This window comes from Anser brachyrhynchus (assembly GCF_964034855.1).
Source record: "Anser brachyrhynchus genome assembly, chromosome: 8".
Taxonomy (NCBI): Eukaryota; Metazoa; Chordata; class Aves; order Anseriformes; family Anatidae; genus Anser; species Anser brachyrhynchus.
In genome coordinates, this window is record NC_137702.1 from 16,991,942 (window position 1) to 17,019,801 (window position 27,860).

At 45.6% G+C, this 27,860-nt stretch overlaps 1 protein-coding gene across 2 annotated transcripts in view; it reads left to right on the forward strand.

The window, feature by feature from the left end:
• The window catches only part of LOC308199002 (uncharacterized protein C1orf21), a 106,364-nt gene that overhangs the window by 1,528 nt on the left and 76,976 nt on the right, over positions 1–27,860 (forward strand). The gene's annotated exons all lie outside the window — the stretch shown is intronic.

Genomic DNA, 27,860 nt, shown 5'->3' on the forward strand with positions numbered 1-27,860 from the left:
GCACATTGACGCTGCCTGACGCTCCTTAACCTTACGTTAGCCCAAGTGTTGTATAATGGGGCGGCAGGATTGGTGTAAGACTTGGTGGCAATGTAATACAACGCAACTACAAATCTTCCCGTCGTCTAAAGACCCTTGAAATGTTACTCTGTCTCGGGAGGTGCCGTGTCTGTGTGTGTTTCCGGAGGGGTGCGAGGCCTGGGGAGGGCAGGGCCAGCTTGCCACTGCTGACTGGAGATCTCACGTCTAGGCGGCAGAGAGGCTTTTGTGGGACCCGCCATGAAAATGATGCCCTTTGTTTGTGTACACGCGATCGCTTGTTTTGGAAATCCGCTGTATACACGCTGCATAGTTTGCTTAATAGCCTATGTGATAGCTGCGAATAAGACATAACAGGGTGTGCTTTAATTGCGCAACATTGTTTTCTGGTTGCAAACGTTTCACATTAGCTTGTGCTAGCAGCTTGGACCAGGTGTGAAGTTATTACGCCGCATCTGCACGCTGCGATACATCTCATACTGTAGCCAGCTCTGAAAGCAGTAGCCAGGTGCTTGGATTTTCTTCTTTCTGCATTATCTATTTCACTTTGGTTTTTGTTTTTTTCAAAAAGCAGGGTGCTGAAATGAGTGATTTTGACCAATCTGTCCTGGAGACTGCAGCCTAGTTACTTAAGGCTGCTGTAGTTTGTTACGCAATCAGATTAACAAAGTTGAAATGATCATTCAACTTCGGGTAAACAAATGATATTTATAACATCATAGGTTAGGTTGACTGTAGCCGAGAGAGGTGCTGCAGTTAGCGCATTGCATATATTTGACCAAAACGCAAGGGATGGACACAGTGACGTAGTAAATATGTCTTGGTAAACTTCTCAGTATTATAATGTGCTTACTATTGATTGTCTGTATTCCAGGAGCTTCTGCAGTGCATTAGGCGCAGCCCGCGTGCGTGGGCAAAGTTGCTTGCAGCTTCATTTAGGTGACGAGCAAACGTCTTTGTGCCCAGCCCGACGCTGCCTGGGGTGCTGCGTGGGCTCTGCTTGTTGCGGCACAGGTGTTGCGTCCAAGATGACCAACGCTCAACTGGAAGCTGTGTAAGAAAAAAGTCGTTCCAGACGTCTTTGCTGAAGCTGGCAAGCCCCTCAACCAGTCCATTATTAGTTGGCTGTTTCTCCTTGTTGTCGTGGAAGCAGCGTTGCGGCAGGAGAGATTTTAAGGCTCGTCTCCCTGAATCCACTCGGAGAGGAGGCGATGGGGCGCGGCTGGGGTGGGATGGGCTGTGTGACGCAGGCATCAGCAGCGCCGGCACAGCAAAGGTGAGACCGTGCCGGCGGGTCTGAGAGCTGGGAGGCAGGAGAGGGAAGCGTGCGATGTGGGGGAAGAAGCTGGAGAGGAGGGAGGCGTTTATCCGTGTTACGGCAAGGACCGCTTGTCTGAGTCTGTCTGTGCAGGGCCTAGCTGGGGACCCCTATCTGTGGTCGCAGCTCGTAGTGCAGCCATCTCGTGTGGGCTGCGGTGCCGTGGAAGCGCACCTCGCTCTAAAAATACTGTAGTGTGAAATATGCCCACTGGTATGACGGTGTGCAGTGGCGTAGGGCGTTTGGGGGCAAGAAGGAATAACTGACTCATGTCAGTCAGATGGCCGGAGGCCTTTGCATTGACGTGGAGCTTGAGCCCTTCCAATCTGCCTCTTGTTCAGGGAAAGGTAAGGTGCTGCTCCTCCGTCTTTCTGCAGAAGATGATAGAACAGCACTGTATTTTGTATAATCATTCAAAAAATATTCTGGAAAGTTTTTTTTTGTTTTTAATTGTTGTTACTTATTTCCTTGTTGCCTCTGTTTAAGCAGGCATCTTAATTGCAAAGGGATTTCATAGGCACTTGCAAATTCATATTACTATGCTACCGGCTTATCCTTGTGCTATATTACATATTTGCAACTAAATGTATGCAAGCACATTTTGGGTGTACTGGAGTCTAAAAAGGTACTTTTGGCAACTGGAAATACCGTTCAGGCCATATTATTGTAGGACGCTCAGAGAAGAGGTGGTGTGTAATGTGATGAGCAGTCAGTAACTTTAAGACCATGTCTTCTACTGGTACTAGTCTACTTCAACTCCAATTTATTGACAGGTCGGTGTCTTCTTCAGCTTCGTGAGCTGAACAAGATCAGTTGCTCTCGGGGAGACCAGAGCTCTGTCTAGCTCAGTGTCTGTCCTCTGACGGCGCTGCCTAACTGCAGTGTTGTCGCTGTCCTGGTGCAGTCTTCCAGCAGTCCCTGCTCTGCGAGGACTTTGGGCTGGCAGTTCCAGTTGTGTGTAAGAGCTGCTGATGGACGGGCTTCTCTGGAACAGTTGATTGCGTTTTGAAAACCTGTTAGTGTTCACAGCGTTAGTATTCACGGTGTCCTGTGCTGGTGAACTTCCAGTGCAGCTGTGCACTCTGAAAAGTATTTAAAATCTTTTTGTTTGTTTGTTTTACGGCCAGCCATTTGAAGCACCCGTCTTGTGATTTTATCTGAGGTTTGGGAGAATATCTTCCTTTTTAGATTTTTACATGGAAAATACTATGTTTGGAGATGTTGACAAGCCTTAGAATGTATGTGAAGATAACTGCCACGTGTTTGCAGTAAGGTATGTTCCCAGCAACACTTTCAGTCACCTTTCCTAGTTATGTACCATTGCAGCTGTCACATTTAGGTGACTGTATGCAAAAAAATATGTTAAAACCCAAGAAGTAATGAGATTTCTGCAGCTATACATCCTGTACATAGATGTCAGTAAGTCTCAGTTCACGAACCATGCAGACTACAAAAGAGTTGCTGTATGCCAAGCAGTGACTTCAGCAATGTTGTTTGAAGTTCCTGCCAAAGTAAATCTTTGCAAGGTATTTGGTGCAGCAGTTTAGGGGATGTGGAAGGATGCGGGAAACAGCATTGAAAAATAGTATGAAACAGCTTGAAGTTAAGAAATACAGCTTCCAAGAAGCGTGGCATCACACAGCAAAACCAAGGACTGGCTCCCTACGTTGGTCTTCTGGTTAGCTTTCACCACACCATCCCAGACCACTTAGTGAATGGGTGGGTGTTGAGAAGTTGCCTTTTAAATCCACAATTTCTTTGTGTAGCGGGCAAGTGGGGTCTTTGGACTGTGAATCAACCTACGGTAATTGCTTTTGTACTGGTGGTCCAGGCGTCTGTGTGGGTTATAGTGGTAATGGCAGTTAGGTTTGGTTTATTAAAAGAGGCCCTCCAGCGGTCCGTTCATTTGTTCTTTATTATTCTGGCAGTTTCTGAGATCCTGTTGTTTAAAGTGGGTCAGACTTTCACTTTTTAAAGCAAACAGAAAGTGTTTGTCTTGTCACTTTATACTGCTATTGCACCCTCGAGCCGGTGAATTTAGGATTAAAGTGGGTGGAATTTCAGTTTACCGGTTTACGGATGGGATAAGAGTAGAGAGTGACCTGGCAAACACTTTCTGTTTGTTTTAAAAATAGAGACACTTACATAGCGATGCTATACAAAACAACTGGGCGTGCATATGGGGAAGATCTCCACAACAGAGTATTAATCCAACAGCATCTCCTGCATGGGTGTCTGCTGTAGCGTGCCTCTGAGGGAGGTAGCTGTGGAGTGAAGAGAAGAGATGCCAGTGCCAAGTGACTTCACTGGAATATTGGGCAGCCCCTGGACAGGGCTCTTCTAAGCTCGTTGAGCTCTTAATGCATTATCTAAACCAGGGAAAAGCATTTGTTCTGCCTGCCTCTTCTGTGGAGCACTGTCTGCTTTAGGTACGTGAGCTGTGAGTTGTTTGCAGAGGCTCCTCCTGACGGGTGGGTTGTGCTTAGGATGACGGGCCCCGCGTTTGGGAGGGGAGCTCAAGTGCTGCTGGTACTGAAAAACCTAAACCACTGAGCATGCCTGAAGGAGCCTCAGGATCACGGAAGGGTCTTTCCTCTTACTAGCAAGTGGCCTCTGTTTTTCTTCTATCTGCGTATCTTTAACGGGAAGCTGTAGACATGATCTTTTTCCAAAACCGGTGGGTAAAAAGCAAGTTTGCTTGCAATGCGTATTTAATAGGAGGAGCGTGGCAGGATCTATATATACAGGTGGGCATTTTCCCAGAAGGGTGTGTTGGGCGGTTCGGGCCATAGCTATGTTGTTGCTGACCAAAATTCTAGCCCTGAGCGTATCTATAAATACCATCGCCTCACCCCTTGGACTCCGTGAAATGATATTTAGCTGGAGCCCAGGCATACGTCAGAACATAAAAGGACCTTGGTGATCGTCTGCTTTTATAATAAACAAGGAAAAATGTATCCAAGTTGCCCAATATCTGCACTGTCCACACAAAGACAGCTTTCTATTTGGTGAAGGGGAGGCACTTACCTTTTAAACTTTTCTCCTTTGTATTTGTATCTCATCTCATCTCTTTCCAAGTTTTTATTAATAAAAGCATGACAACTTTAATGTAATTGTGCATATTTGACAAATAGACCTGTACGTTTTCGACTTGTGGCTAATTAGATTTGTGGAGCCTGTGCAGTTTAGGATATTGGGCGGGCAGATTGTTTTAGCAGGAAGGCAGGGTCAGGAGCACATTATTATTCTTGCCTTTCTTATGGTGGCGCAGCACTTTCCGTGAACCCGGCAGGTTTCTAGATGGCATGCTGGTGTTGATGCCCTGATCCTGGGGAAAAGGGGTTGAAGTTTGCCTATGGGGAGAATTCCCACTACATTTCTGTGAACGGTTAAATAAAGTTCTAAGTATCGGGTATTTGCACGTCTTTGCTAGAAGCAGTCAGAGGAAAGAATCGCTTGGTAAAACAAAGCCAAGGCTGCCTTTGTAGGGCTGGCAGTGGGCTGTAAGCCCATTTCATCTTTCGCTTTGAGGGCTGACTAAGATGTTTCTCTCTTCTGGCAATACCCAGCTTGGGCCCTGCTGCTTCATTCTGCCCATGGGCCTCCTCCTCTCAGCCACGCTGTCGCGTGAAGGCAGCGGAGGCGCAGTAAGCGTGGCGAGGGTCTCTCTGCGGGGCTGGAGGTGCGCAGCACTGCCGCCCCGGGAAGCCGCCCGCGGCAGCCGGGTGCCCTCTGGAGCCGGCGCGAGCGGTGCTTGAAGGTGTGGTTGTGATGCTGAAGGACCGAAGGACCGGGTGCTGTTCTTTGCCTTCCAGGGCAGTCGCGCTCCTTACGTACGCACGTGGCAGCTGTGGTCTGGTGGATGCCCGGGGGCTCAGCTTTCTCTCCTGAGCTTTTATTTTTGCGCGAATCTGAAGTGGCAGAACCGAAGCTGCTGAATGAGCCAGGCCAAAGCCGGGGGAGCAGATATGGCTGCTCTCCCCTCCACCCACTGCATAAATGCACAGAGCAGCAACTGGTACGAGTATTTTGGGGGTGAAAGAGAAAGCAGCCGGGGTTTTCTAACGTTGTCTCTGTTATTTTTTCCACTCGGGGTTCTTATGAAGATAGCTTTTCCTTATGATACATGTTTTTAATTACTCCCTAGTTGTCAGGTATGGGGCCCTATCATTTAGAAGTGGCTGGCCTGCACTAGCCAAACGAAAATCAAAACCTCCCAATGAACAAGCTTCTGAAATAATTTCTGTCGGGTTTTCTCTGTTTAAAAAAAAAAAAAAAAGTCGTATCCTTTCTGCTTTGGTCATGTCATACGTGTATCTTTGAGGTTGAAACTTCCCTGATGCTTGTGGGAGAGGGAGCATTTATTTCTTTTGTCTCATACGCTGCAGTGGTGGATACTAATTAAAATCCAAACAAACTGGGTTTAGGAGGCAGTCTTCCTTTGCCCTCACAGTGAAAATCATTTGTTTGGAAGAGCTGTGAGAATTACACCTGCAGGCGTTCATATAGAGATAAATTAGCCCCTGGCTGCCCCAAATCTTGCTGTTTCAGTCGGCAGAAATCTGCCAGGAAGGCTTTTGAAATGGCAACAGCCTGTCTGCGTGTTCTGGAGCAGATTGTGTACCGGGGACCACGGCACAGCCCTGAGCAAGGACGTCAGCAGCGACTGGCGTCCCCAGCACGAACAGACAGACTCCATCAGCCTGACAGACCGGTGAGGAGTGGCGCAACCCGAATGGACAGATCGTGATGATTGCCAGCTGAGAGTAGAGGGTTTGTTTGTTGTTCTCCCCCAACGACAGGAGCTGACGCTGAGGTGGATTTTCCTATGACTAGCGTTCTGCATCTCTGATGTTTTGGCAAGAGTGAGAGTATTTCCTAAAGAGAAAAAGAAAAAGAAAAAAAGGAACAAGAGGCCTCAGACTTAGTAACAGCATTTAGGAGAACAACAAATGCTCGGCCTTGTCAAGCAATGTTTCACTGTGCATTTATTTGGGGATCTTTACAAGCATAATGGAAAATTATGAGCTTGATGCTTCACTGAGTTGCGATGGGATTTGGAGGATGTAATTTCTCTAAGATTTTAAAATCCTAGGCTTCGTGATGCAGTTTTTGTTTGCCTTTTCGTTTCTGTGCTAGTCTCCGAGCCTTTTTTCTTCCACAAGAGATGCTTGGGCGCTTTCAGGGAAAGAGCTTAAAGGAGAATGAATAGAGTGCAAACCAGTCAGAGCTTCCTAGCAGGTGTGTGGGGACTGGGGCGGGCTGGGTTTGGCCTTAGGGAGAAGCCTGTGGCAGAAACCAGCTCGAGCGGCTGGCTGGAGGGAGGGCTGCACAGCGTGTCCTGCTCGGCGGCGTCTGTGGCACCGCAGTCCCTTCTTCGGCTGAAGCCCAGGGGTCAGGCCGACGTCCTGGTGATGGTGTTCGCCTGTGCTTCTTGCCTTGCTTGTCCTGCTGTGAGCCAGTGCCTTAAAAGAACCTCTTGAGGTGAGCAGCTTCCCAGAAAGTTGTTAGAAGCTTAATACTGCCGTTTAACGAGGTTTGCGAGTCACCTGTGGCACAGCAGTGCTGACGACTGCTTTTCAATTATTAATTTTCGTACAGCCTGTTTTGGCCATTAAGATTGGTTGGCTATGCAAAGTGGCTCCATAAAATGGAAATTATTAGCTTCTATGTGGGTCAGAAAACATTGCGTGCTTAGCGTAACTCTTGTAGTTAAATGGCCTCCTTTGTTAACCAAATGATTTAAGCACCGGTTGACTCTCAGCAGTGTCAAAACCATACAGTAATTCTTGCTGAGTGTAAATAAAGCGTTTCAGCTTGGAGTGATGACTGCGGGATTGGCTTGAAAGCTATTTTCGGGCCAGAGGTGCAGCCCAGAGCAGGGGGACGGCCGTGGCTCCGCTCCTGGAACGGCGTCAGGACGGGGGATGACTCAGTCACCGCTGCAACTTCCTTGTTGCTCCAGAAAGGTAGCGATTTATTGCAGGTCTGTGTCAGCAGTCAGCAGCCACCCGCCCGCTGCTGAGTCAGCTCCCGAAGCGGTGGGTAAGGCTGCGCGCCCGGTCTCTGCCCGCCGCCTCCTTCCCAGCTCCCTTCCCTCCCGCGCCGAGGGTGCCGAGGTTGAAGCAAGAGCAAACGCGGTCAGGTCAGATCATCACAGAGAGCTCTTGCTGGTGGGCGGGAAACGCGTCCAAACCCAACCAGGCCCTTCCTTTGTAGGCAGAACAGGTTGGGCAGCAGCAGGGCACCGGAGGAGACGCAAAGCAGAAGGCGGAGCTTGCTGAGGACGTTCACTAGGTGCTGCAGTTTGAGGGCTCACGTTTTCTGGGGTTTTAGGTTGGCTTGCAGTAGCCAACCTAAAGGAGGAGGAATTTCTTAGCTCCTGATGTTATCAGATGATTAACTGGAGTAAGGCAAATAGTTGTATTGCTGTCTTTCCCCTCCGGCCTTCCCCCTCCAACGACAGGTACAGTACTGCCTGGCTGTGAAATAAAGCTCTTGGTGTCAGGTATAGGAGCGATCTTGTGCATATCAAGGGTAAGGGTTGTGATGGAGAACACCATCATAACGGGCACATCTCATCCTCTCCTCCACCCTGGGGAAAGCACATAAAGAACCCGCTTGCTATTTCTTGCCATTGCAGCCCTTTTCTTTCTAGAGGAAGGCAAATAGTGGAATAACTGTTGTGTTCCTCTATTTTTTTGCCTGAAACAAAATGCAGAAGAAACAAATCTCTTGTTGGGCTTTTTTGCTTTTGGCGCGTGCTTGGGAAAGGCATGTTAGAGTGGTGCCAGTCGTGGTCAGTGTTGCCCACTTTCCGAGACATGACCTTTCACAAGGAGGCGGTACGGTTTTTGTATGGCAGGGCTAGGGCTGAAGGTCACGGGCGAATTAGCCATGCCAAGGAAGCTATCCAAGACCAAATCTGCAACGGGTTTTCTGAGCGTGTGAGATGAGCCCTGCTTTTGATCTTGGTTGTGACTCTGAATATCCTGAGGAATAAAAGCCACAAGTAAGGAAGGAGGTGGCCCTGAAGACTCTTTGTTTCTCCTTTGATGGCTCCTACCGGGTGAATCGCAGTGTCAGAGAAGCCGGCAGTCAACAGGAACGAGCAGATCGGTGACCTCTGTGCTTTCCCAGGCATCCAACGCCCTGTTCTTCTCTTCCCTCGCTGTAATCTTCTCGTTCTTTCTCTGTTCCTTCTTCCAGTCCCGGTGATGGCTCATGAACTTGCTTGAAATGGGACCAGGTTTTGTTGCTCTGACAATGCTGAGGGTGCCTGGGTATGAAAAAGTCACCTGTGAGCTTCATGGTCTGCTGCTTTGTGCCAGGACCGCCAGAGCTGCGTGGGTATCGGAGAACGCCGAGGGAGCTGGGGCACGCTGCCCGTGGGAACGCCAGCCTGGCCCCGGATCCAAGGAGACACCAGCACCCTCCTGTAGCATCAGACTGCCCGACTGGTTTTGTAACTCAATTTGAATGCTGAGGAGATGTAAAACAGGAGGCAGGGGTTACTTTCGCCCGTGAGGTAGCGTGTGCCTCCTGGCGCTAGGGGTTGCGGGCTGGATTACCCGCCTCTGTCTACTCGTTGCCTCCCAGTGATCAGCCAGCACGTCTGGTAGGTTTGGCTGGTCACTGGAGATAAGCTGGGACAAAGTTTAATACTGGTTAAAATTAGAGTGCTGTTTTTGCTGTACTTACCTGGCAATGTCACCCCCCTGGTGCTGCGTGCAGCTGCCTTAAACAGTTCCCCTGGGTTTTATCCCATTTGCTACTGGGTTATAGATCTGTTCCAGAAAGGCTTGGACGAAATGAGCGCCCGCAAGGAAAGGTTTAGAGAATGTTGGGAAGAAATATAAAGGAGAACAAGCACGCACCAGAAAATCAGCTTAAAAGTATGCAGTAAGGAGGCAGAAACGCACACGCTTACGGACACAGCTGGAAGGGTGGCGTGGTAGCAAGCGGTGCTCCGGGGGGGAGCTGGGGAACTCAGCTGGAGCTGCTGTGCTCGGGGCCCTCTGGGTGCCTGTGTGGTGCCAAGCATAGTAGGACTGTGGTCTGTTTTGTGCCTTGAGGATGTCAGAAGAATAAAAACAGGTCCCTCTGCTTAGTGCGGAAACATTTCTTTTATTAAATGGAGTGAAATGTGGATTATATTTCTAGATCCCTTGATGAGCTTGAACCTCAGTGTCTTAATTCAGTTCTCCTAACAGATTTGCTTTCCAAATACTATTTCTAAGTTCAGTTGTGAAGAAGAGCATTTCCTCTTCCCGCCATGGCCAACACTGATGCTCCCGACGCTGTCCCGGGGCTGGGGTGGCTGCTGCTGTTTCCTGGGGGCTCCTGGAGCTGCTCTCTGCAGGGCAAAGGCAGTGCTACCTGGTGGAGGGTTAATGCTGCTGCTAACTGTAACCGAGCAAATCTGACTCATCGGTCATGGAAGACAGGAGTACAATCAAATATTGTGGCTATATTGATTTGTTTACATATAGCAGAATTATGTAAATATCAATGCAGATTAGGTTTAGGCCCTTTGTTTGCTTGTATTCGGTACCCTGGAGCCAAAACCCGGTACTGCTGAAGTCACGGAGAATTTTACTGCTGAGCTTAGTAAGTATGGGATTTAGTTTCCGAGCATTTAGAGATACAATGGTTTTTAATACTGTTAAGTGCTTTAGAAGAAGGATTTTTGGTGTTTTTTTGTGGCTACTACTATGAAAGCCATATATGCAGGCATATGAAAGGACATCTGAAAGGTTGGTTTCTCTTCGTTTCTGGGGTAGGAGCAGAGCCTGGGCCTGTTTCTGGGTTGTCGTCGTCAGGAGTCGGTATCAATGAGCAGAGAAATGGTGTGGAGAGGGGGAACTCTACAACTGTGCATAAATGCATTAAAGAAGGAGGTGACAAGGTGGACATCTGGAGATGAAATGCGAAGAGCTAAACAGCTGATGGCACGAGGCTGGAAACGTGAAAAGGAGAAGATAAGATGCTGACTAAATAAAACCAGGATGCACTTGCTGTTGGAAGGAAATTGTGTTACAGCCCACACATGGTTTGCGTTACTATCTCAAGGTGTGTGGTACCCAAGCAGGTAGAAATGATAAAAGGCTTCCTTTGCTGTTCTTTATACAGTGTGTAGTATGGATAAACGTTTTCTGAGTGAGAGGCTCAGAACCAGAAGAGTTTTTGGTAGGCTGTGATGGCAGGGTGCTGGCCTTCATGGTACTTCTTCTTGTCAAAGTGGCAATGCAAGAAACGAGCCTGCCCAAATGACGAGGATAGAGGCCGTTCCCGGGCGGTGGGCTGCAGCCAAGGGCAGCGGTGTCGCGTCCTGAAGCTTGGTCTTGGGCGGTCACCTCCTGCTGCGTATCTGTTTCCATACGTCCCCAGCTGAGCTTATAGGAGAACAATGATTCTGGAAAGCTCAGGATCGTAGTGAAAGGTTGCTGTTAACTTTTTTATTTTTTTATTTTTTAAAAAAGGCTTATTTATGTGGCACAGTTAAGACCAGAGGGCTGGAAAGGCGAAGCCTTCTTTTGCCTGTGCAGTTCCGCTTGTCCTTTGGTTTCATGTATGTGAGATAATATAAAAATGCAAACCACCTGTACAGAGCACACGGTGGTTGAGGAGTAAAAGCTCAGAGAAATTGCAAGGTATTTCCCCTGTCCGTAACCAGAAGAAACCGCTCAGTTGTGTTGCGGGGTGTGGAGGGGGTGTCATCTGTCTTTCATTTTTTACAGGGTTTTCTAGTCTGCCTCTCAGATGGGTGCTAAAAGAAGTGCTTGCATGTCTTCATTCTCCAAAGGGATGATGGATTATCATCCGATAAGGAGTTGAATGTCCAATTTAAATAGTGAATTTTGAGCACTGTGAGACTGCTCTCGCTCCCTGCATGTTGTTGTTCAGGGACTGTGGCATATGAATGCATGCTAGTGTAAAAACTCTTTCTCGTGTTTATACTCTCAATGGTTTATTTTGGTAACAAACTTATTTTTAGATTCTCTTAAGCCAGCAGAAAAATGAACCTGTGGAGTTGGTCATTTTTGTTTAAGATTGCACTTTTTCCCCCCCCCAGAAGTCTTCATAAAGCACTTCTCCCCAAGTTTTCTGCCTGCCCACCTTATGAAATCAGGATACAGTTGTTGTGTCTTTTTTCCCCCCACGTTTAAACTTTCACCATAAACTTGCACTGTATTCTTCGGTTCTCTTTCCTTAGCTGAGGACAGCATGCAGGGACAGAAGTGATGAGCCAGCAGCACTTTAAGCACCCAGGGTTTGTAATGCCCAGCCAGCTGAAATGCCTCTGTTCTGGAGGTGAGTGGGGGCACCGCAAGCTGTTACTGGTTCCATCTTTCAGTGTCTCCTCATAAGCTGTAATTGCTACTAGGCCTGGCTGAGGTTTTATTTCAGTTTATATGACAAAAATGAACGTAGGATTTGGAGATTTGGGGTTATGCCTTTGTGTTGGGTGCGTGGTTGAACTAGTGTGAGCCTCATGCAGCATTAGGGCTGTGCTGTTTCTTCTCTGTTTTTGTTTTTCAAGCAAGTTCACATCAGCTTTTTTTTTTTTTTAGTGAGTTAATGCTTTGTAAGCTAAGTACAATGTCTTTTTATTAATTCAGTGTGGATACGAGCAAAAATACTGAACAAAAGACGAATGCAAACATTTAAGAAAATACCTATAATAAAGGTTCTTCTGACAAGAATTGTGTTTAAGCGAATTGATAACACTCATTTTCTGTGTGTGTGTGTCTGTGGGTAGACGCATATATATTTTTTGCATCTCAGAAACTATCCCATGTCGTTTGGTAGTAATACAACATGGTATTTGACTGGGTATAAAAGGCAGCAGTGGAGGGCCATCTGTTGTGCACCACTTAGTAGATGCAGGCTGGTGGCTGCAGGCTCCCATCTGCGGCTTCCAGCCATCTTGCTGCTCACCCGGTGCCACGGGACTGTGCAAAATCCAGCGGGTAAGAAGACTTGCACAAAGCATTGATTGCTGCAATACCAATTTCTCTCTTACTCTACTTAGTCATGGTATCCGCTGACGCAAAAGAAATTCCATACTCTGTGCAGATGTGAGAGCAGTGATAACAGAAATGCATGCACTTCTGAAAAGTAACGCTGCAGAAAGGCATGTGTCCCTACATGAGGTGTATGTGGTAACTGGCAGTATATTTACAACACCCGTAACTTTGTTTATTGTAGCTTTTAAGTAACCAGCAGGAGGCATGACAACGCGGAAGGGCAGACTGCAGAAGAGGCCCGCTCCCAAACAAATAGCCAGCGTCCCCAGACTTCCCGGAGGTTCATGGTGGTGGCAGGCGGAGCCGCGACCTGGGATTCCAGGGTTGGTGCCTTTTGCACCTCATGCGATAACTAGCAACGTACGTGCAGTTGGAGTGGATCACAGCGGTTACTGCGGTATATGTCCTTAAGGAGCCGCGTACAAGCAAGTAAAGATTTCTGGAGAAACAGGTCAGGAAAGTGCAAATAGAGCATGGCAGCAGCACACACCCAGGCCGTGGAAGCAGCGCACACCAAGCGGTGCGTTTGTTTCTCTGTTGGCTCCTCTTGCTTCGCCATGTGTACTGAAGACTCCCTTTCCCTTAACTCACTCTTCCCCCCTTTAAATTTGTTAATTGGCCTTTAGTGAAAAGATGTTGCTGCTGAGGGCTTCAGAAGTGAAAGCCAATCTAAACATTCAAGCATTGTGTATAGTTATGCAGCACTTTGGGTGATCTTAAGAAGTGTGAAGTAGCTACAGCAGTGGATCTGCCTGAGCATCTCATGTGGGCTGGGTTTTTGGAAACCTGTTTGAGTTGTGTTTTCAGTGTCAGCAGCTGCACAGCTCCTGGTGGCTATCCACTTTCATTTCTCCTTTGCCAGCTTCGGGGGGGAGCAAACTGGAGGCAGAATGAACAGATAAGTGGGGGCTGAAATGAATATTTAAGCGCTTCTAGATTTATTTCACTGACAAATAAACTCACTGCTTGATTTCTGCGGGAGGAGTGTTTGCCAAAGCCTTGCCAAATGCTCCAAAAAAGGAGCTGCAGAATGTTAAACACAAACCCCACAGCATTTGATGAGAGTTTATTCGGTTGTTTCGGTAGTGACTCATCTCCAGAATGATCCATCCGTTTCCCTCTTTGCATGTATATGTGGGAAAAGAAATCTGGCAAAGGTCTTGGAGCCACCTACGGAATCCAGCGTCCTCTTCAATTATTACTTAAAGCAACTGAGCACCTTAAGCCTTTCGGCAATTTTGAGAGTTGTGCTGGCAAAAGGTGTTTACAGTCAAATCTCGTTCACTTTTGTGCAGCGTATCCTATATTTTTAAGAGTGTGGGGGACAGAGCAGAGGAAGAAACAGTACGTATGGCTTTCTTTTTCTGTTCTCATTCAGCCACGAGTTTTTCCGCCTGTGGACAGGATTGGTTTTGAAGCTGTGGTTGTTAGGACATCACTTTTTCCTTTCTGTGCATCACGTCTTTGGCTATCTGACCTGCAAATTAAAGGTCAGCAGTCAGCGTGTGTGTTACTCTGCTTCCTGACGCGGCTGTTCAGAAAGCCCAGCGCTCTGTCTGAATCCTTCTCCTTCCTCCACTCCTCTGAAGGCAGCAGCGAGCACAAAAACAGGAAATGGGGATGATAAAGTGTGGGATAATGGAAGTGCTGAGCTAGGGATGGCAGAAGGAAACAGCTTTCTGGTGGCAGCGTTGCTTGTTGTAAAAAATAAACCGGGGATGAACTGACTGCAAAAACTTAGGAAAAGGGAGTTCTCTTTTTTTTTTTCCTCTGACTTCTTTCTACAGTTTTTTAAGGCTGTGTAGTGGAAAGAATTCCTGTTGTCTTGAATGGATGCTGGTGCTGGCATGTTAGTGAACACTTAGGCAGTGTATGTGGACTACAGTAGCTAAAGGATTTGGTAATGCGTTGCCTGCATGCAGAAGAAAGTGATGATTGGGATGGAGGTTTCTTAAGAACTGAGTGGACTTGGATCCTGTATGTTTTACTTCTACATGCAAGAGCTGCTGCTTTTGCCTTCAGCCTTGTTTTTTCCTGTTTTTCATTCCCCAGATATTTTGCAAATTGATTTCTTCCCTAATGTTCTTCCCCCATGGAATTGCTAGAAAAGCAGTAGAGCATCATATGGCAAAACGTACCGCAGGCCGGGAAAGCACGTTATGGCTTTTCTGCCCTGCCAGAGCTGCAGGCCTGCCCCGAGGGTCTGGTGGGGCTGGCTGCATCCGTCACCCTCACACGTCTGCCCCTATCCTGCTCATGGCGGCCAGCACAGATGCGCTTTTGGCACTTCCGTACGGCACTGACGTTTCTCTCCTCAGGAAGAGCGTGATGCCGTGGAGGAGTGGTGTCCGTCGGCTCTTCATCTGGGATTGGTTGGGTCAGCTCAGCGGCACCACCGTTAATGAGTTTTGGGGGCAGGAGGGAGTCTTGCAAGATGCAGGGTTTTTTTCCTTCTTGTTGCCTTTTTTTTTTTTTTTTTTGCTGTTTCTGGTTTCACATCTCAAATAGGGGAGAAACAAACAAAAGCCTAGGGCACGGAATTCCCAAACTTTTCAGAAAGGTTGTTTGTGTTGGATGTCAGTGTGAGGAGAAGCTGTGCACCAATTCCTTTGTAAAGGGAAGTTTCCTAGAAATCCTGTCCCAGATCCTGTTCCAGGCTCGGTGAGTACCAGCGATCGGGCATGGACAGTGCAGCAGTTTTACAGGCTTGTTCCAAGCCAGGAGAGAGCGATCCTGAGGCACGGACGCTCGCATCTCAAAGTCCTCAAAGTTCAGAGCTTGCGATGGAGCAACGGGCAGTGTGCTCCCGAGGGCAGCGGTGTTTGAGCAAAAGACTTCGAAAGCAAACCGCTCAGTCTGTACCCGTTCTGCCTTTCAGTGTTGGCCTGGTCCCGTGCGGAAGATTTCCTGGAGGTCTGCACGGTGATACAGGCAGGGCTTGTTTTAGAAGCAGGATGGAAGAAATGGGGTGAAGTGTTGTATTTGACTACAGTTTGTCATGTATCAAAGAAAGTATGTCCTAACTAAGGATAGTTTTCTACGAAAAGGAAATGAACTGTCAGGAATTACAGTAAACATTTGGGAAGCTTTGAAATTATTTATTAGGAGCAGCGTATCCTCTGGGTTTGCAAAAAGGCTCTGCTTTTAGCAGGAGAAAGTTATATTTACCTGAAGATCAACGTGATTTAATGGTAACCAACTGATTACAAGGATCTTTCCTTAATAAAAGAGCTGCCGGTGAAAATGCAGAAGATTAGGATTGCCTCATGGAGGATTTACATTACTTGAATATAAATAAGTGTATCCTACTTCTTGCAGAAAGTGCAAGGAGTAATTTGTGCCATGTCCCCGCCATCAGCAGTGGAGCAGATTGCCTGAGCAGTTGGAGGCAGATTCGGTGCTTTCCTTTCTGTCTCCGGGTGTGCTTTTCCTGGCCCGGAGACCAGAACAGAGCTTGTCCAGCTTCTGCTTGTCCAGTTGTGGACATAAAGAAAAGCTCCAAAGCCAGTCCCTTCCCCAGATGCCAGTGGAAGTTATGCTTTAGAAAAGGATTAGGTCATTGTTACTTTTTCCCCTCTCTCTTTGTTTTTTCCTCCACAAAGAATGTTCATTGTTCATGAGCAGGTCCTTTTCTCTCTGTCAGCTGCCGTGTGTGTTTTTTGTTCGGAGGGACTTAACATCTTTTTTTTTTTGCCTATGTTATTTACAAGGGACTTAGGAAAATGTATAGAGATGCTTGCCCAATGCTTTTTGTGAAGTTTATAATGCAAATAAAATAGTGATGGAGTAAAAAGCCACCTGTGAAAAGACATTGTTAAGAAACAAGTTGTTTTGGAGAAAAGTTAAGCAATACTTTATTTGATTTTGTTTTGCTTTTCTTTGCTTCCTTGGCTTCCAAATCAGCATTGAAAAATACCTGCCAGCTGTAATTATCTTACTGGAAGCTTAATTCAAGGTCTAATTTTACTGGAAGCCTGAAGGACAGGAGGAGGCCAGAGCTGGAGAATGGCATCTTACGTTGACTGATGGCTGTGTCAGACGTACTTAAGGTAAACTTAATAAAATAAACACGCCGTGCTGCTTCTGGCCCAAAGTGGGCAAACTGCACTGAAGCACTCATAGCAAGTCGTCAGTTTTTGTGTCCGGTCCAAAAGCCTTTGCTGGTGGTTTTGATTATCTTTGACCCAAACCTCTTGGTGTGCCTATAACTTTGACTGTTCAGTTGATAGTGACTGAAGTGTGTTTAAGTACTTTAGCTGAAGAGAAGATTAGAACTGTTTTGAGGCCAAATGATAAGGAGATTGAAAGTAATAAATTGCTTTAAGTGCTAGCCTTCCGTAGTGGGGCTCAGGTTCACTGTTTCCTATTGTTAAAAACTCACTATCCTGCCAGTATTTCTCCATTAGGGAACCTCCTGAAGCACTTCCAGCGTTTCCAGACGGGTCTGTTAACACCTTCATTGTCCGGGTTTTCTCTTAAGAAAGAGAGAAAGGAGAGGGAGCGAAAAGAGCAAAGTTTCTGAGTGAGTAAACCCAAAGGGCAGAGAAGCATTACATTTTGTCCACATTCTTGACTTGCTTCCATGGCTGGGGCATCACAGATGTGCAGGCACAAAGAGGGAGCTTGTGATGAGCCAGGTGAGTTCTGCCTGATGGCTTTGTGTCAGGCCAAAAAAATGCAGTGATTTATCTCCATGCCTTAGAGGAAGGATCTCTTCCTTGTTCTTGCAATCATACATTTGTTGATACGATTCTGGTCACTCGTCTAAAATTCTTCCCCCTGGATTCAGATCCCCAAATCTTTTGGGTAGCCTTCATCAAGAGTTCACATGGCGTGTGTGCCTTTCTGGTTTTGCTATCCATTGCAAAAGCATGTGAGGAGTTGTAATGCAATTCTGATATTTGCAAAATATTTCAGTAAGTAAACAGATTGTAATAAATTGATGTTTCAGATTTGCTATGTGTGAAGTGTTTACTGAGCAGAAGGGTTGTGGCAGGAGCAGTTAACTATGCATTCTAACAGTTTAGGCAAAAGTGCTTTGAAACAACACAGTGGGAGATTATTTTCCTGTTTTCAGGGGAAAAAAACAGCCATCCGGTGTGCACTGGGCTGTACAGCGATAGCACTGCGCACGACTTCGGTTTTGGAGCGTGCCATGAGTGTGAAGAAGGATGGATGGGCTACATGGGGAAGGGGACTCTCTTCTCCCTTGCCTGCTCTTAATTTAGGAAAAAAAAAATTCTCTCTTTACCTGAGAATTGAATAAATAATAACTTAAAATAACTTCAAAAGTTATTATAAACCACTGGGTTTATCTGCTTTGTCCGGTTAGGCAAATCAGCAGAATTTATTTGGGGAAGGAGCCAGGGAGGGTATCTGAGCCTCACTTTTAAACTTAAATTAGAGTCTTGGAATTAGAGGTTGCTGCACATCCCCTCCAGCATGTTTCATGCCATTTGGTATTTACATAGTGAAAACCTGTCTGGACTCTTACCAGCGGTGTTTATTGTGTGCAGTGTCAATCACTGCGTGTCTGCCTGTGTCAGTTTGTACACAGAGGATTTATTCTGGTCTTTTTGCATCTCCCTCACTGTTCATTGCCTCACCCCTTGGCCCCACAAAGGTGCTTGTGCTGGGATCCAGCATCGTGAGCAGCAGCTTTGCCTCTTGTGGCAGGGTGTCTTCAGCTCTGCAGGCATGCTGCACAGAGCTTGGGCTGCTGGGTCAGGGTTTATGCACCCGTCCACTGAGCCCAGAGTAATTCATTGCGTGCCAGGACTGAAGCCCGGTCTGTTTTAATCCGGAACCTGCTGCACTCATAGGCCTGATGCACTTTCAGGTTGTTGTCGGCATGCCTGGATGCGAAGTGGGATTTGTAGTACTCTCCATCTTCTGAAAAACAGCCCCAGTGCCTGCTACGAGCAGCGTTTTGTAAGGACTGGATGATAGCAATAGTAATGTTTATTGTTAAGCTTTGTTTTCATTTATTTATTTTTAGTTTTCTGGTGGGTTCAACCAAAGCAAAATGATTTTCAATAGGAATTTTAATTCGTCTTCTGTTTGACTTTGTGCTAATGTTTGTCTTCTATCTTACACTTAAACACAGGCTTTTTGGAGGAGGCTGCTCTTGCTCTGTTTGCAGTGTCCAGCACAGTGGGAATCTTTTCCATGCTACTCCTACATGCTACAGATATTTAAGTAATAATGAAATTGCAGGCAGCTCTCTCTCCTCTCCTGCCCACACTGCTTTAAACCATTCAGCTCGTTCTTTTGCCTGTCTCATTTCAAACCCTGTGATTTGTGACTAGAATTGTACTGAGCTTGTCAGAGCTCTCTGCTGCCTGTTTGGTAACAAGCAGCACTGTTTACTTACGTGCTGGTAAATCCTGTGCATTAAACAGGAGCAGAAGCTGTTTCTGTGTTCTGAGGACTTCAAGAAAACTTGAACAACAAACAGTTTTCCCCTTTTCTTTTCTAAACACTGAAATATTTACTTCCAGTCTTGATCTTGCAGAGACATTCCTCACAGAACATGTGTTTAAGAAAGAGGTGAATACAAAATCTGTAGGCAAGGGATTAGAAAGTCAAATCCCAGTTTAGAAGGTAGATATATTTATTCTCTGTGTTCACATTGTTTACAGCAGATTACAGCATTTGGTTTTGTCTGTCTGTTGCTTCTTCTGTAAGCGCTTTGCATATTTAATTAACGGTTTCACATTTGAATTATCCCACAAGAAATTCTTGCTTCCCATTATCATTTGCTTTTCTTCTGCTGTCATCTGAAACTATTCCTTTAAGATACAAGAATTAAGCAAACACCAGAGATCTTGTTTCTGCGGATGTTTGTGAATGCAGCTTTCACAGTATTAAAAGGCTGAAAACCGCAGCTGGTTTCTTAATAATTGTACAGGTGCCTTGCCTGTCCTTCTGGGACTGAGCCCTGTGAAATGCGGCGTGTTAACCTGTGCATCCCTGGCGAGGCTTGAGAAAGCGCTTGCTTAATTTCAGATATCATTGGCCTGTCTGAAAGTGCTCTTCAGACGGCAGCGTGTAGTACTGCAAGGAAGTCTCATGTTGCCAGTGCATCTGAATTGCACAAGATGCTGCTTTTTATGACTGGCTGAATGTAAAGGCTGCCCGCAAGGACTGTGTGTGTGTGTGGTGGGGTATGTATAAGGAAGAGTCGCTCTTCCCTTGCTTATAAATAAAATGTATGCACATGCGCATGGAAGGAGGGGGTGTTTATTTGTTTGATGGGACTGAAAGCCTACCAAAGCAGTAATAATTGGTTTATTGGCTTTTTTTTCCATTTTTTTTTCCTTTGCTTGTGTTCAGGTTGTTCTGCTCTGATAAATTACGCTACCTTTCTCTTCCCGCCCTGCTTCCCCGTCGTTGGGTGCTTTCCCTCTTTTCCCTGTCCCGCGCTGCCTTTCCCTACCAGCCTTGGCTGTGGTTTTCTTGATCCATGGCTTCATAGTTTCTTCTGATAGGAAGAGGCAGACCGTAGGGCTAAGGTTTTGTTTTCCTCATTTAGATATTGTAGCCTGTGGTCATTTGGCTTCACTGAATTCCATACTTTTAGAAAAGATATAAATGCACTATTGACATTAATGATATGAGTGGTCTCCTAAATACCTTCGTACGCTGTTTTTGTATGTCGAAAATGCTTAACCTTCATTTCAGAGGTCTGATGTTCCTCTAGCATTGAACTGAAGTGCATGGGAATATGCTCCCTGTAAATACTGAGGGGTGCCCTGTTGTAACAGAAACTCAAGTGCTTGTTCAGGCAGATGTATTTTTTTAACTTTAAAGGAGAGTTCACCTGAATGTTCTCCCGAGGGAATGCCAGTTCAGTGAGCAAGTTGGTTGACTTGTAAGAATTAAAACATATCTATCAAAAAGGCAGCCCTGCAGGATGTAATGTTAAGGGAGGATGCCGAAAAGGGTGTACAGGTTTTAGGATTTTTTGAATAGGCGTTCGCTCATATAGGAAAGTTTGGTCTGAGGCAGAAAACTAAGGTAATCCTTGATCAGGTAAATGAAAGTACAGTAATGGGTGCTTATGTAGTCTAGACCATAGGTTGTTTTTCCTTTTTTTTAAAGAAGTTTGAAAAAAATGAAGGTGATTCTGTTTTGCTTTGCATTTCTTACAGTTTCCTTTGCCAAATAAACATTTAAGAAGCTATTAAATAGGTTAATCTTCATCATTATTATCCTGTTTTCCGAATTTTGTAATCTTTGGTACTTCAGGACCTCCATTTTCAAGTTAGTCTGAGTCTTGTGCTTCTGTGAGCATTTGGGATGAGGAAATACTAAATCCCAAAATGATAAAATAAAAAAAAAAGTTAGGAATTGAGTAGCATTTCACTCCCTGCCCTTTTGTTCACCAGCTGCCATTACCGCTCGCAGCGAGCGCGCCGGGCCTGTGCGTAGAATCCAAATGCAGCCGTTGCGGTGCCTGAATGGGCTCCTGCCCTGGCCCTTGAGATAGCTGCAGGAATTTCAGGACGCTTTCAATTTGCAATTTCAATTTGCCATTGCCTATGCAGAGCTTTTATTCTTTGGTCTCTCTTCCTGGTACGTTTACTTTTCCTAACTTAAGTGCCTCTGGCTGTCTGGTTAGACCTTATGGCTGTTTGGGGGGTGATTTTTTTTTTTCTTCTGAAATGCAAACTATTTTAGAAAGTGGATAATATGCTGAAAAATTCTTCTGTGCACCTCATATACAATTATACATGTTTGTGGGGGCAGACTAATAATCTTTGCAGATTCACAGCTCTGTCCCTGTCTTTTCTGAAATCGTTATTTCCAGTAGAAGTATTTTCTTACTAACTGCCTTGCTCATGATATTCATGGTAATGGAAATAAGGGGAATCCTAAATTATGTTGTGCTTTCTGGCTCCTGTCCGGTTATTTATAAAACACGGTGAATAAACTCTCCCGGGATGCCTGGTAGGTATCATTTTTTAAGATGCTGTGTTAAACTGTGTTTTACTTAGTCTAACACCTCTAACTATTGCTCCTCACCTCTTTGCTCACCTTGAAGAATACTTGGGATTTTACAAGCTGACCAGGACATGATACTTTCCCTGAAGAATTCCTACTCCCAGCTGCTGCTTGGCAGAAAATCAGCTGTTCCTTAAAAATGAGATCTCCTATACAATGAAAAAAGCAACGAGTTTTTCTTTACCTTTCTGTGCAATTACTAATGAGTTAATTTGTATGAAAACATCACACTTCACATAGTGCCAGTTTAAAGGATAAACCCAGTGAACTAAGTTTTAAAATGCCATTTAAAAAAAGTGATAAGCAAAGAGGTCTAACATACACAGAATCCTGTAAGAAAATCACTCCTAGGAGAGCCAAATCCCTAAAGCTTTAAGCCTCTTTTTGATCCATGGGATTAGTGGAGATTTCCATTTTTGCATGGCAAATTTGGGGACTGTTAAGGCTGCCCAGAAGAACCATGTTTGCATGGAAGAGATGTTCCAGAGGGGTGTGCTGCTCCAACCGTGCTTGCTCCGCACTGGTTTGCGTGAACTCGTGGTCTGAACATTGCTCTTGAACCCAAAGAGAGTCCTTTCGTTATTTAGTTGCCGAAGGAGATAAAAGCCCATCTGTTTGATGACCCAGGCTGTCACCTGCAAAGCGAGCTAAGCTTTGAAGCAGCTTCATTAACGTGGAGGATTTATGAGGCAGCATTTATAGGGGTCTGCGCTGGTCAAATGGGCGGGTGGCACTGCAGGAAAACGTGTCTCGCATCACAAGTTGGGTTGGAAGCTCCCTGATGAAGGCAATGTTTTTCTTCACCTTCAGTGAAATATTTACAGTATTTCTGGCTGACATTATAGAAATCCCTCTAAGGGGAATCCTTAGGTGCTCATGGAGTTGCGCTCTTGCCCATGCTGTGTTAGAAGAGGGAAGGGGTAGGCATGGGATTGGCTATATAAGCAGCACTAGAGCTGGCTTGTATCGAGCCCATCTTTCCTTCTGTTTTGATCAAGAAAGGAAGTGAGATGACTTTTACATGGTATAACATTTTATGGAAAAAGTCTACCATGTTCTAACCCATGCTGAACGTGGTTGGTCTCCGTGAGGCACCTTCCCGCAAGGAGGCTTTGAGGAGGACCATTGGCTACAGTGGGAAAGGCTGCTGAAACCCCAAGAAGGGCATTTTCCTGTGCAAGGAAGAAAATCATATGCAAAATGAGAAGCAATAAAGGATGGTGGTATTTAGAAGAATAACAGATAAGTATTCTGTAAGCTGACACTATCTGTGTGTATCTGCTGCCCAGGCTGACCTCTTGTGCTCCGTTGAGACAGGGCGGGCGCAGCAGCTGGGATTAGCTTTATCTCATTCACTGCCAGCGGTGTGCTCTGTTGTACGGCCCCGAGTCAGTGGGATTGTTAGAAAGTAGTTGGTACCGTACTTGGTGAAACAAGACAAAGTACATTTGCGGTTGTTAAAACCCAGTTTTGTAATTAATCTGCTCCCAGTAGGCCGTTAGAGTCTGAGCAGCTGCAGTTCCCCATCTGCAGGTAGGAGCCAAGAAGGTCCTTGATGAATGCTGCTTCGCTAATGAGCATCTTTCAGAAGGGTTGTCCCTGGTAGGGACCAGAGATGCTTGGCAAAGAAACTCAAGATTGAGAAATATACAAGTGCTCTGCGACACATAGCTTAACATGCGGAAAGAAGCCATGCGAATGCTTCCCGTCAGACTCCACTCATTCTGTTATTCTCTAAAGCAAAAGAACAAGATTCTGCTAAGCAGATAACAGCAACATTTAAAGTGGTGGTAAAAATAAACAGGCAAAAACTTGTAATACCTTCTTTATGATTTCAAGTGGAACAGCTCTCCCACTGTTTTGCTTGAGGTAATTGCTTGGTGGTTTATTTTCTGCAGGGAATAGGGTAGATAATATTTATGAATGGCGTGGGCACATTTTTTTTTTAATTTATGTTTTTTCCATCCATTGTAATGTGAGGCTCTAACAGTAGAAGCCTACAATTATGTAAAGATATTAATAGTAGCTGAAAATGTCTGTGAAATAGTTCTTTGCTGTAAGTTTCTCAGCATGTATACTTTGTGCTCATCTCTTCCTTTAAACTCCTTAATAGTGTTCAGTGTGAAAAGTTCTGCTTTGCATAATGAGCATATTGTCAGTGCATAACAAATGCTTAGCTTTTAATGAAAAACTTTCCAAGCTAAAAATAGCACTCTTTGTAGCAGATACCCAACTGATGCTCCTGGACAACTGTGTTTTAATTAAAACATGTATGGTTATTAGTTGCAAGCAAAGATACTTGCCCTGTTGCAAGACATGTCTTGTCGCTTGAATCTGATACTCACCCAGCCTGTTAAATATATTAACAATGCTTTATATGTTTAATCTGATGTTTGAAAACACTGTGGCAAGCATAACCCGAGCAGGGTACAGCTATTTCTTCGCTTCTCATTGTGCATCTGGAATTTTGCTGTGATTTCCTGGCTTCCCCTTAACCCCAAACATCAGAACAAAACTTGGCAGAGGCTGCTGGCTGTTGCCTGGCATCAAGAATTTACATAAATCCAAAGGCTTGGGTTGTTTCTATCAAAAATGAAGTGTCCCAGATTTACTAAGATTTATCCTGAGTCACTTTGGATTAGGCACTTTGACACCTGTTCACACATCCTGAGAGGAAAACTGCAGAATAGTAGAGTAGGCTGCTTACTTGAATTTCAAAGTGCCTTACGGTATTATTATTGAGAGTGGTCTCATTTGGATTAATATTTAATCAAGGTCACTTGAGGGTGAAGTTAAGGGCAATAAATACAAGTAGCTTTCTATAATCATAAGAAATCATTTTCAAGCTTGTTGCATTTTTTATTTTTTTTTTAAACAAATTAAAAGAAAAGTGTTTTTAAAGCTTGCCTTGCATCAACGCTGAAATTCAGTCTTGCTGTTTGGGGATATTTCTTCCCAGCGCAGGGTGCTGGGAAGTCTGGTTGAACTGGGAGAGCCTGGCACCACAAGAGGAGGAGGAAATGCGGTGAGGACAGGCGTTTTGAGGAGTCTCGTTCTTGCAATACACAGATGGGTGCTTGTGCCTTTGGAATGTTTCGCTTGGCTCTATAGGAGATGCACGCACACACGGAGTTTCGCGTCAGAGGGAAGGGTGTAGGTGAGAACACCAACACGTGTGCAGAGGTGCACAAGGATGCGGCGTACGAGCAGTGGTGTCGCCTTGCTGCGTTGCTTTCACTGAGCATCCTCATCCACAATGTGATGCTTATTTACAGGGAAAACACCTACTGACAGGGCATCTTATGGAATGGGAAGCTTAGCTTCGAGAATGGATGGTGGAGAGGAGCTGCCTGGTAGCGTAAGCCGCTGCATTACTGTTGAGGAGTACAAAATTCTCCCCTCTTTGAAGGAATAAATTCGGTTGTGCGTATGGAGTTTCTCATGCTAAACACGAAGGATTAATCTAGCCGGGTTGCTCCAGCCTGTGGAGCTTGGGGAACAGCTCGTGGGTAGGCGCTGTGCACAGCAGCAAGGTGTTTTGGGGCTTTAATCGGGGCTTATATAACAGGCCAGGAGAGTATGCGGGAGCACTCGTGCGTATTATTAAGGCGCATCACGACAGCTCTTCTGGATGTTTCACACTGACTGAGACTTGCTCCAAAGTGGTGCTGTGCCTTGAAGAGGGTAGTTCAGAAATTGTGAGGTCCGAATGGCAGTGCATCGGGGTGAAGCCTTCCGGTGGTAAAACCGGTTGGCTGTTCATGGGTATAAACAAAATGTGTGTGAGGATGGTTATGAAATATAGTCCTGATCACTAAAAAATGTGCACGTCTGTTACACCCCCTCTTGCTCTCTCCTTGCAATACAAATCAATCCAAATTAATCTTTCTGCTGTTTTGATTTGTTGTGGTTTTATTTTCCTTCAGTATACAGAACTTCCTGTGGGAAGTAACGAGGTGAAGGCAAGAAATACAATATTATGGATTTGCCATGCCTTTAAGTATTATTTTCTGTCACACTTTTGCAGTGTTTCGCTTGCTTAATCCCAACTGTACGCTGTCACTGAGCTGTCTGCAGCGGAGCCCGGGTCGCAGTTGTGCATTATTCCTTCTAATCTGGGTTACCTTGCGCTTGTCAAGATAAGTTTATTCCCCTGTCAGCTTAATTGTCTGGCTTTTCTCTGGCCCTTTGGGGTTTGGCACTTTCCTCCAGTCTTGATTAACTTGCATCGTTTGGTGCCACCCATCGTGTATGGCTCTTCCCTGGCTCTCTTCTGGAGGTGTGATAGCCCATGTCTCTGTGAAATAAAGGACACTGATGTGGGGTTTGGGCGGGTTTCTTCAGTACTGAAGTTTTTTAGTACGTGGTTGGGGGAGGTTAGCGGGGAGTGAATGAAGGAAGATGGGCTCTAGGACCACTCAGCTCTCCTCAGGTAGGTTCTGGCTTTGATGCACCCCTGGAGGAACCATTTGCTTCTGCTGGCATTACCAGAAACCTGCTGAGGGTAAATTTGCCCTCTTTTCACCATCACAGCAGGCTGGGTGGCTTTTTAGGGTCCCTTCCAAGCTGCCTCTCCAGGCTCCTGTAGCGGGGTCCCTCTGAGATGCTGTCACTGTCTCTGGAGCATTCATGTAACAGTGATTTTTTTCTTTGCCTGGACAAAGACAGCAAATGCATTGACTTCAGTGACTGTCAGGTTAAATCTTTTCGATTCAGTGTGCTTCTCTGGTTCTTTTTAAACACTTTCATTAATTCTGATTTCAAGCAGCTTGTAAGGCGGACTGAGCTGTAATTTTCAAGATCGTGCCTGAGCATTTCCCACTCCTCTCTTTAGCTGGCTTGGATGGAAAATTGAGTATTTTTGCCTGGTAAATTTTGAATAACTCAAAGATTGAATGTTCTTGCAAATTGGAGGTCTGGAAAATGGCAGAGACAAGCTACACATCTCGAGTGCTGAGCCCGGATCATGCTGCCTGTAATATCCCCATTAGCTACCAGCTGCACAGTGGGTGAGAAGTTATTGGGGCAGTGAATTTATTTTTGTGTGTTCCGTTTGGGATTTGTTCCTTTTGAACAAACGGGATTTGTTCCTTTTGAAAGCAGGGTTCCTGCCTGCAAGCTGCTGGTGTGTTTCGGAGTCCCTCGTCCGGCTTCCCAGATGTGTCGTCCCTTTTCATTGGTATTCCACAAGGGTGTGTGGCCGCTCGCAGGGAATGCCAGCCGCAGGGCTCGGGCCCCCCGGAAGAGACGAGAGCCAGCACAAAAGTGCTGCATTTTAGCATGAGCTGAACGTAAAAATTAGATTACCTGCACCCTTCCTTGTGAAAAAGGCTGCTGTGCTCTGAAGTAATTAAAAAAAAAAAGAAAAACAAGTAAAAGATCCATTTTGTGGAAGGACATAGAAATGTCCTTCCATGAACCTGTCCTTAGGCTTGCACAAAATCAGATCCTTTTTCTCTAATAAGGCACTTAAGTAACCTTAAATGAAGGTTAATGCTCCATTAGACTTTTATCAGTTATGTTAGAGATAGAAATGCTTTGGCCACAGGCATATTGATCTTCTATGTAAAATAATAGGAAAAATGGGTTACTTTTTACTAGTCCAGCTGCAAAAATGCATATTTGAATCAAGTAAATCCTTGTTTTATTGAGTCTGTCTTGGGGATCTCTGCGCACAGGTGGATTGTCCAAAGCGAATACGTTAAGTCAGCCATAAACCCTGCGGTATGTGAGAATCCACATCACTCCTCGCGTCCCGTTTTAGTATAATATTATCACCTGTTCTTCGAATTCAGATGTCTGTGTAAGATCCTTTTATTGCCTAAAAACAGAAGAGAAGCCAAGCTGGTAGGGTGTCAGCTTCTGTTCTAGCAAGTACTGCCTAGCAAGCGCCTGAGGAGTTGTTGTCCCTGTTGGGCTATCTTGGCAGTATTTATAGTTAGATCCCTGGTACTGGCTCAGAAACGCATTTCAGGGAGGTTGGGGCAGCTGTTGGCATTGGGTTAATGAAATCCAAGTGGCTGCTTTGTGTAAGAGGTTTGCTATGTATAAATATACATAATGTTTGTATAATTCCTTTGCCCGTATACTTTCAGTTTCTTTCACCCAGCTCAGCTGTGGGAATAACAGAGCTGCTTAGCAACTTCTGCGCTTCTCTGACTGGTGCGGTGACATTTCTCTCCTTCCCCTCTGCTTTCGGGTCTCTTCTGCCCCGGCAAGCTGTCAAGCCTTTCTATTGCCTTGCCACATGCAGTTGCCGAAGCGGGGGCCAGGGTGGTGTTGGTGACACAAAGCCTTCCGATTCCGTACCAAAATGGCATACGTTTTGGTACAGTCTCTTACACAAATCTCTTACCTTGGGGGGGGGGGGTGTGTCCTTGATGAGGGGTGCCCGTGATGGCCTTAGCAGCAGTCAGCGTTGCCGATAAGCTTATGCAAAGTTGAAGTTATCTGGTTTTATACTGAAA